The sequence below is a fragment of the Medicago sativa genome, chromosome 2 (assembly GCF_051527215.1).
Source record: "Medicago sativa cultivar Bolivia chromosome 2, Bolivia_mono, whole genome shotgun sequence".
Classification (NCBI taxonomy): Eukaryota; Viridiplantae; Streptophyta; class Magnoliopsida; order Fabales; family Fabaceae; genus Medicago; species Medicago sativa.
Window position 1 is genome coordinate 68,017,828 of NC_140750.1, and position 11,139 is coordinate 68,028,966.

General features: G+C 33.8%; 1 pseudogene; it reads left to right on the plus strand.

Moving 5' to 3' along the window:
- The first annotated feature begins 2,096 nt into the window (after nt 1-2,096).
- LOC146950020 (soyasaponin III rhamnosyltransferase pseudogene) lies at nt 2,097-3,920 on the plus strand (annotated as a pseudogene).
- The last annotated feature ends 7,219 nt before the right edge of the window (nt 3,921-11,139 follow it).

Sequence of the window (11,139 nt, forward strand, 5' to 3'; positions counted from 1 at the left end):
CCACATCAAGCTGCGATTGCAGTGTGATTGGTACTCACAGAAGACTGCATCCAAACACCGCCACGGGTAAACAAGAACTATTTTTCTATCTTTCTTTCTCTTTACATCAATTATAATAAATCATTGTTTTATTTGATTTAATTAAATTTGTAAATATTTCTTTTTGCTATGCCACATGGCATGTAACGATTGGGGCATGTGGCACTCAGTTAATTTTGACATTTTTTTTAACGGCTAACTAACGGCAAGGACCAAAACCAAATTTTTTCTAAAGTGCAAGGACTAAAACCAAACAAAAAAAAGCGCAGGGACCAAACCCAAAAAATGGTGTAACTGCAGGGACTAATGACATATTTAATATATAAGGTTTGAGCATAATGGTAGGATTTAACCCTAAACCCATTCTTGCAAAAAAAAACCCTAAACCCATTTTATCATTGAGAGGTTAGTATTGAATCTGGTCCGTTTGTTTCAGATTTTTTTTTTTAAATCACTATTTTAATTTTCAAGTGTTTGTTTAGGATTTAAAAAAAAAGTCATTTTATCAAAAAAATCTGTTTTAACTCTAAACTGAAAATCTATTAGGATTATCTTTTCTTAAAATCTAATTTTTTCAACAACAAGGAGGTAACACATGTACAAGTTAAAACTTATTTCTTTTTTTAAGCAAATAGATTTTTATGGATAGTAGACAAACAAATATAACTTCAGATTTTTTTTTAAATCTCTAAAAATAATCTTTAGATTCTTTTAACATAAAATTTAGGTTTAAATGTGTCATTAGTCCCTACACTTTAACCATATTTTGGGGTTGGTCCCTACACTTTTTTTTGTTTGGGTTAAGTCCTTGCACTTTGTAAAAAATTTGGTACCATATTTTGGGGTTGGTGCCTACACTTTTTTTTGTTTGGGTTAAGTCCTTGCACTTTGTAAAAAATTTGGTATTAGTCCCTCTGTTAGTCAACTGTTAAAAAAAAATCAAAACTAACAAATTGTCATGTGGGCCAATTATTTTACGACACGTGGCACACTACATGACAAAAATAATAAATTAAAAAATATATTTTACTGCAATAATTTGGATTTGTTTATTTTATTGAGCTGGTTATTTAAATAAGTTGATATTTCAAGTATAACTGCACTATGGTATGAACTATGAACCGTAAAAAATTTGCTCGGAGGGTTTGATTTGGTGAGTCATCTTAGTCTTAACCATCATCCACCGTTTTCATACTATAATTGCCCGGGAAATACTTGTGTGACATTAATGTCACGGTGACATTAAATCTGGGCCACACATTGGGTGACATTAGATGTGTTGCGTGGCCCAAATGCAATGGCAATGACAATGTGTGGCCCAGATGCAATGGCACGGTGACATTAATGTCACCAAAGTGCCACCCATAATTGCCCCTTAAACATATATGTTACTTGATTCTATCATTTTTATTGGTCAAATATAATGCATTATGATATACGTATTACACAACTATCTGATCAGTACCAGACATATTAAGTATCAATGTAATATACTATTTTTTTGACAAACTAATATTATCAAGCATTTTGATTTCGAATGTTTTTTATTAATGCTTGCAGGTTTCGTAAACTAATTAGTTTTGAGAAAGATTTGAGAGAGAGATAGGAGGGAGGAAGAGTAACAGAGAATTGGCCCAAAGATTATTGTTTATTTATTAAAATTTTAAATTTTTGTCATGTAGTGTGCCACATGTTGTAAAATAATTGGCCCATATGACAATCAATTAGTTTTGATTTTTTTTTAAGAGTTGACTAACTGAAGGACTAATACCAATTTTTTTTTATAAAGTATAGGGACTTAACCAAAACAAAAAAAGTGTATGGACCAAATTCCAAAATATGGTGAAAGTGCAAGGACTGATGACATATTTAAAGCTAAAGTTTATTTTTTTTTTAAAGCTGAAACGAACACACCCTCTTGTAAAAAACAAAAAAGAAAACAAACGCATCTGTCGGTACAAGTTTAAATATAGACAAAAATAATAATCTACAGTAATCCCAACGTAACGAGACCCACGTGATAGACGAGACCGATGAGATCCATGAGACAGGGGAGACTTTCAACTTATATCATATATGTATATATATCTCCCAATCACAGCCATGGATGCAACTACATCCATCCTTAACTCTTCCTTTAAACCGTTCCAATGGAGAATGAGAATTGCAAGCCTCTTCATGTTGTAATGCTCCCATGGCTAGCTATGGGACACATACTCCCTTATTTCGAGTTAGCCAAAATTCTTGCTCAAAAGGGTCACACTGTCACGTTGATAAACTCTCCCAAAAACATTGATCAAATTCCCAAACCACCCAAAACAATTCAACCATTCATCAATTTGGTAAAATCACCTTTACCACATATTGAACAACTCCAAGGTGAAGAGAGCACTCAGAATGTTCCACCAAACATGATTTTTTACCTTAAATCGGCTTATGACGGTCTCCAAGACCATGTTACTGAGATACTCAAAACATCAAAGCCTGATTGGGTTTTTTGTGACTCTACAGCTAATTGGTTACCGGCAATAGCGAAAAGCCTCAACATTCCTTGTGCTCATTATAGCATAGTCCCAGCTTGGAACATATGTTTCTTTAATCCACCAAAGGAACAAAACAGCATAGGTGTGTGGTCCACCAAAGTGGGTTCCTTTCAAAACAAGCATGCATTTCAAACCTTATGAGATTATGAGAATAAAGTCAAGTGTTCAGAATGATTCTGGAAGACAATTCACCCGTTCTGATACCGAAAATGTATACTCTAGCTGTGACCTTTATCTTATCAGAACCTGTAGAGAACTTGAAGGTGAATGGTTAGATTATCTTTCTGACCGACACAAGGTTCCCGTGGTTCCAGTTGGATTGCTTCCACCATCCATGCAGATAAGAGATGATGAAAAGGAAGAAAACAACCCTGATTGGGTGAAAATCAGGGCATGGTTGGATTCAAAAGAATCATCTTCTGTTGTTTACATCGCATTTGTGAGCGAGACGAAGATAAGTCAAGAAGATCTAACTGAGTTAGCTCATGGAATTGAGCTTTCTAGGTTGCCTTTCTTTTGGGCTCTGAAAAATCTTAAAGAGGGTACACTTGAATTACCTAAAGGATTCGAGGAAAGAACAAAGGAACGCGGAATTGTTTGGAAAACATGGGCACCCCAACTTAAGATCTTAGCTCATGGATCAATTGGTGGATGTATGAGTCACTGTGGTGCAGGTTCAGTCATTGAGATTCTTCATCTTGGGCATGCTCTTGTGACATTACCTTATTTACTTGACCAATGTTTGTTTTCAAGAGCACTAGAAGAAAAGAAGGTGGCTATTGAGGTACCCAGGAGTGAGCAAGATGGGTCCTTTACTAGGGACTCTGTAGCCAAAACATTGAGGTTGGTAATAGTGGATGAGGAAGGAAGTACGTACAGGAAAAATGCCAAAGATATGGGAAATGTTTTCAGATCAAAAGATCTTCAGAATGAATACATTAAAAATTTCCTTGATGCTCTTCAAAAGTATAGAGTTCATTCTCACAATTAAGCTTTTAATAATAAACCAACCTATTGTTTGCCATCTTTGTGCGACGTTGTTTGTCTTTCTTGTTTCGTTTAAGTATTTGTTCAATACAGATTGTCATATCAGCTTCGATCCAGTGCAGATCCAATCAATGACTTTAACGTTGTGCATCTTGCAGATCTGGAGACATGAGTATTCCAGATACTTTAATATAGTAATATGTGTAGGCGTTTGTACTTTGCTGTTTTATGCTATTAACATGGATGGTGTGAGTTTGTTTGTAGATACATCATTTTTAGCGAATTTGTATTGTATCAATGTACTTTATCAATTTGAATGAATAAATATCATTTATTTTGTTTTGCATTAAATATACAAGGGTTATCTTTTAAGAAAAATGCTACTTTTTCCGAAAACTATTATCACGATATTATCCCGATGGTGTAAGGTAACCATGTGGGACCATGTGGGCACCACCTTGTTTTTCAATAACCCCATGTATTCCTGTAAACAAAACAAATCCAACGGTGCACAAACGTCGGGAATCCTTCGGGATGATTTATTTCTTGATAAATAACACCTCTGATCTTTTAAATATGCTACTATATTGGATGCCAACATTGGATAGACTATTTTAGCAATCACTAGTTATCATAAATGCAATATATATTTTTTTTTACACAAGACAATAGGTCTAAGCATATCCAACCTTTTTAAATACATTTACATATTTAATTTAAAGCATCAGTTTTTTTTTTAGATGTTATATAATAAGATATTAAAGTATAAATGCGATGGTTTTTTTTTTAATCAAAGAAGACAATGGGTCTAAGTATATCAAATCTTTTTTTTTCTTCATGTAACTACAATTAACCTTTTAAGGTGAATAAATGGGATGTTTGAGGTTTAAACTCCGACCTCTATATATAATAATGCATATTGTCCTTGTTAACTTAGATATGCTCATGGGACCTCAAACCTTTTAAATATACATACATTTACTGATTTACAAATTTAATTTAATGCATCTGTTTTTTTGTTGTAGAAGTTATATAATTAGACACTGCAATGGTTTTAAAGTAGAGAGGGAACTCTTTGGAGAGTACCACATCAACACAATACTTGCATAAGAAAAATGCAAGTTTAGATATATATATATATATATATATATATATATATATATATATATATATATATATATATATAGAGGAGGGATCCGTTCATTCCGAGAGTAACTCTTTAGAGTTACTCCAAATCTTGACCCTTGATCTTAATTTTAATTAATGGTTGTGATTAATTATTAATGATCCCTAGCAGAAGATTTTAATAGTGCTCTCTAAACACCAAGTCACGCTACAACAGTGCATGAGACAGAAATCAAATTTTGGAAGAAAATACTCAACCCGTGAATTTTTTTTATCAAGTTAAGGGAGGATCAATCGACATAGGTGAACAGTTTTTGTTTTTAAATAATTTACATCATCCGAAGTTCTATCCTATAAAAGTTAAAAATTGATGTGATTTAGCCATTGGACAAATCCATATAAAACTTCATCACCTAAAAGTAATTTATATTAATTTTGGGGCAATCTCCCACAAGCCTGTAAATGCCTTCAAATAATTGGAAGGTATAACGTTGAATCCTATAATTGACACCAGGAGAGCTGCCTTCAGTTGCAACTTGTTAACCAAAAAACAATTACATGTTACACTAACGTTAATTTTCTGAAATTGAAGGCTTTAATAGGTTTGTAGGTATCGATTGATACTTTTATGACGAAAGGTATCATTGATAATTTAAGTGAATACTTTTATAATAAAAGGTTTCATTAATAATTTGATGATAAGCAACCTCGTTTTCAAAATCTGTTCATGGTTAGAGGTTTGTGAAGGAAGAAGGGGTATAGTAATCTTACAATAGACATCATTAGTAATTAATCACAACCATTAATTAGAATTAAGATCAAGGGTCAAGATTTGGAGTAACTCCAAAGAGTTACTCTCGGAGTCAACGGATCCCTGCTCATATATATATATATATATATATATATATATATATATATATATATATATCTATATATATGAGGTTTGCTAGGATACACCCACTAGCTAGTTTTTATTAAGGTGTGTTTTAGCAAAGATATAACTAAAAGATAGAAAAAGTAGTGAAGAAGATGTGATTAACTACACCAGCAAAAATATTCAGGAATATAAAACATGCAATAGCATCAACTCTACCTCTCTCAACATGAAACAAGCTGGATCCATAACTCAAGTTCACCGCAATAGAGAAACAGGTTGGAAAAAACCGGAGCAGGACATCTATAAGATTAATACAGATGCGAATCTTTCAGAAAACAATACCTGGGATCTTGCTGCTGTAGTTCGTGACAGATCTGGAGAGGTGTTCGCAGCTGCCACTTGGAAAAGGAAAGGATTCAACGATCCTGCCGCAGCTGAGGCCTTCGGTGTATACTTGGCCATGGAGCTTGCTTATCATTGTGGTTTCCTGGACGTTCAATTTGAGTCAGACAACGAGAGTATCATCCAGATTCTTACGACGAAGAAGAACAGCCCCAACTCTTATGTTGGCAACATTATTAAAGGCATTAGACTTAGAATGGGGAAGTTCAGATGGGTCACTTTTAGTCATGTGGGTAGGAAGGGAAATGGCCCAGCTCGTAGACTGGCCCAATTTGCTTTAGCTGAACCAAATAAGGTTTGGTTAGAAGACACACCCCCTTGCATTGTACAAGAAGTCCATTGGGACATGTTCAATTAATATAAAGTGCTAGTTTTTATTCAAAAAAAAATCTAAAAAATTGTTAAACACACCTTAAGGTGAATGTTGCTAAAACACACATTCTAAAAAATAAGTGGGTGTATGTTAGCAACTCCTATAGGCATTTGCTAAAATACACCCACTTATATTTTAGAAGGTGTGTTTTAGCAAAGATATAACTAAAAAGTAGTTAAACACACCTTAAGGTGTAGCTTGCTAAAACACTCCCACATAAAAACTAGTGGGTGTGTTCTAGCAAATCTCTCTCTCTCTCTCTCTCTCTCTCTCTCTCTATATATATATATATATATATATATATATATATATATATATATATATATATATATATATATATCACTAAATCATTATAATAATCACAAAAAACAAATTATTATGAATTTTTTCAAAAATAAATTATTAAGAATTGTGTCTTATAATTAAATATCATGAGTGACTAAGATTACAAACATAAAAAGTTCAAATGTTTGTCAATTACATAAATCATTGAGTAACATACTTCACACTGTCTAAGAGGTGGGTATGACAAATTAGTAACTTATCAGTTATAACGCACTTGAAATGTGCTCATATCAAGGTCTCATGTTCGATTATCTCTAGTGTCAATTTTAGTGGACTAGTTTGACTTCTTAAAAATAATAATAAGTTGTCTAGATATGACAAACTAACACATCCAAGGATTTTCCAGCGTTAAGATCAAAATCTTTCACATTCATTGATTTTTTTTTATCTTCATGGAACAAATTGATGCTAAATAGTTGAATTAAAAATATACAAAATGTTGTATAAACAATTTGAATCACTGCTATCAGCAACATATCAATTAATGGAGCTTTCCTAATTCTGTAAAGATGACTTTTTCCAACTCTAAGGGAACACATGCAACAAGTAATTCTGCCTATTGAACATAGAGAAGACAAACTCATTTGGAGTCCTAATAGCACGGTGAGTTTTCCTTTAAAGAAGCCTTCTTATTCAAATCATCTTCAACTACAAATTTAAACTGGGCTAAAGTTATTTGGAGTACTGATATCCATTGTTGTCAAAATCCCGACTTAAATCCTAAAATGCAGGATTTTGCGACTTTTTTCATCTTCAACGACTCAAATCCATAGTAGAATCCCAAAATAGACAAAATCCATCGATTTTGATTGCGATTTTAGGATTTCTTATAAACTAAGTCATTTACAACTATATACCATTTATAACATATATTTAGTATTAATTTTTTTGGGTAAATAAAATCCATCGATTTTGATTGCGATTTTACAATTTCCTATATCGATTCTACAAAAGTCCTTGAGTAAAATCCTTCGATTTTGATTGCGATTTTACGAGTCCCAATTTTGCTATTCCCTTTCGACCTGAAGCAAAGTCCCGATTTTGTCAACCTTGCTGATATCCCTCCTTCAAAATCCTTTCTAGCTAGCTTGGAGGTTGATGCATGGGAAGCTCCCAGCAGATGAAAACCTCGGGTTTTGGTTTTAATATTCCATCCATATTCTCTTCTTGTCTAACTTGTACTGAATCCACATTTCATCTTTTCTTTGAATGTACCTTTGCTCTAAAACTTTGGTTTTGGTTGGCCACAGTAATAATCACCACTCTTCAAATCACAACAATTCATGATAACTGGCATTTATGTGACAGAAATTGGACTCCCTAGAGTAAAGTGTAATCAAAGCAAGCATCATAAATCTTTTGAATGTCATTTGGTATAGAAGAAATCAAGCTAGGTTTCAAGACAGATTGATTCACCGGAAGTCTACTATTAATCTAAATTGTTTAGTTCTAATTAGTAATATGACTTTCTTTGTTACTCGTATATATAGTGAAGGAAATGTTTGTGCAGATAGAGTGGCCAACTTTGGCTTAACCCTCTTCTTTCCTCTTTAGCTTTGTGGATAAATCTGTCCTACTTCCTTAGGATGGAGTACATTAGGAATAGGTTGCGTATGTCCAACTTTAGATTCATTACCTTTTGAAAAGGTCCTTGGCTTAGTTCCCCTTTTCGTTTATGTACTTTCTCTTCTTTTTGGTATTATATTTTGTGGCTTGGGATCTGGGAGTGTGCTCCTCCTCGAGGTCTCAGGTTCGATTCTCTTCGGTGCCAATTTAGGTGGGCTAGTTTAACTTCTTCAAAAAAATATTTTGTGTGATGCCTCATGCATCACTTTTCAAAAAGTAAAAATTAAAAATGTCTCAAAATAAATAGAAATTTCATATTCTAATTTTGAAATGGAACCAGAAAGTTGAAGCAAACTTGCTCACTTCTTCAATCCTTGTATATATCTGATCGAGCAAAATGGCACAGAGCTAAAATAACTGCAATTTTTCCTTTTCACAACAGAAGTTACCAACTGTAGTAGAATAAAATAACAAAATCACATGATTGATTTGCCATATAATATAGAAATGGATTTTACATATATGAGAAGTTAAATAATGGTCTCTTCATGTTAATTGTCAAGTTGTTTATACTTGACAATTCATAATAATTTTTATTTACTAAGAAACTCTATTGATTCCCTATACAAGGTGATGTAGAGTCTTTGTATGACACATGGAAATGATTCAAATTGTTGCTGAAGAGGTGTCCGAGACATAGTATTGATGAAATTAATCAAATGCAGATCTTTACTTAGGGGATAAGGGACTAAAACACATGTTATTGGATGCTTCAACTGGAGGAACCATGAAAACAAAATCTGATCCTTAAGTCAAAGAACTGGTGGAGAAAATGGAACAAAATGATTACCTCACACTGACTGATAAGAGTGCGAAAAGGAAGGGAATTTGGAAACTTGATACCGAAAATGCTTTGATGGTCAGTCACAATCTTATGGCTGCCCAATTCGAAACTCTTACCAAACAGTTGGTGGCTTCTTACTCCAAACCTCCACAAGCGAAAGTGTTGAAGCGAGTCTCGCAGTAAAGGACATGAAAATGGGGAATGCATTTTTGAAGGTTCATCTGAAGAGGCCAACTATATGGGTAACTATCAAAGAGGTTATCCCTTTTCAAACACCTACAATAAATCTTGGAAGGAACCCCTGAATTTGAATTGCAGCAAAAATTTTGCTATGAACCCTATACAAGGGCTTCGACAAAATCAACCACAGAGGAAACCATCAAGGTTGGTGAAGATGTTGAATCAGTTCATGGAAGCAACCAAGACAAAGGAATATCTTAAAGACAGAAAAATAATGCAGTGTCTATAAAAAATCTTGAGACATAACTTGATCAACTTTCACATCAAGCGGTAACAACCTCTTGTAAAGGGTATAAGGAAAATTCTCCTAATAAACATTATGAATAAATCTGAAAAATGATTATAGTAGAAGGAAAGAGTTCCAGAACAAAAACATAAGATGAGGAAATTCAGTTAAATATATTGATGGAAACATTGTCAGCCCGTCGGGATGAATTCTATTTTTTTGATCTTATAAGTTGGTTGCAAGGTTTTGAAAAATTTGTGGAAGGAGACGGAAGGAAAGAAGATCAGAATTTCAAAAGTTTGGCAATAACAAGCAGCAACAATGACACAAATATCGAAGGAGACTTGCCAAAAAAAAATGAAAGAAGAAGATCCAGGGTGTTTCACCTTACCGTGTTCAACTAGAGGAACTCCAATCAGTAGAGCCATTTGTAATCTAAGATCAAATGTAAATCCAATGTAACATCATTTCTAGAACAACTAGACAGCATAGAGATCAAACACTCAGAAACACCTTTTATCCTAGGTGATGGTTCTCACAAAAAATCTTTTGGAAAAAAAGAGAATGTACATACTTGTTCATGTGGGAGAGTTAATGTTCCATGTTGACTTTGTTCTGATGGAGACAAAGGAAAGCTCTGAGTGTCAGCTAATCCTAGGAAGACCATTCTTAGAAGTTAGAACCATCAAAAGCATTGATTGATTTAGAGCTTGGCGAAGTAATCTTTCGAACAAACACATCGAAAACAAGTTTCATTATGTCCATATTAAGAAGACGCAATAAGGAATCTAGCAAGATGTTCCTATGTGAAAATTCAAGAAAATTTGAAGAAAAAAGGGTGAAAGAGTTCACAAGTAGATGTGCGACGCACATAACATTATTATGTCCATTGCGCAGGTTCAAGTTTCTAGAAAAGAAATAAATGTTACAAGCGATTGCGCGATGCACAAAAGCACATGTGCATCACAAATGTCACAACGGGAATAAAATGTAGGCTGAAACCTTTAAAACCTAAAACCTTCTCTTGCCTCTCTTAAACCTTATGTTGCAGGCTTGCAGCCATAATGATCACCACCAGTACCTTAATATATTTTTTTTTTGAAGTAACCATTAGTGCCTTTATGTCGCAGCCGTTTTTGCAGTAATGGACTTGTTTTTAAAACCTTGGTTGTTCAGCCTGAGATATTCATATTGGCATAAAAATGAAGCAGTATTTTTAGCAATTTTTTTGGCTTTGGAATAATCCTTGGATAAGGATTGGTTATTGGAAGGCCCCATAGTTGTAGACTCCAAGTCAAAGAATGCTCTCAGTCGGATCATGATTAACAAAGATGATTGTCCATGTAACCTACATTAAAAAATGTGATGTTTTCTCATGTGTTCAGGGAAGCTAACAGCTTGGCGAATACACTGGCGCGAAGAGGATCGAGCACAACTGAAAGTTGGATTAAGTTGTACTAATACCACAATTTAGTTTCAAATTTAGCATGGGTATCTGGTGAAATTATGATTAGTTGATTTCGAATGGTTGAGGCTGATAAGTGGTGTGAAATGCATTTAATGATAATTGAA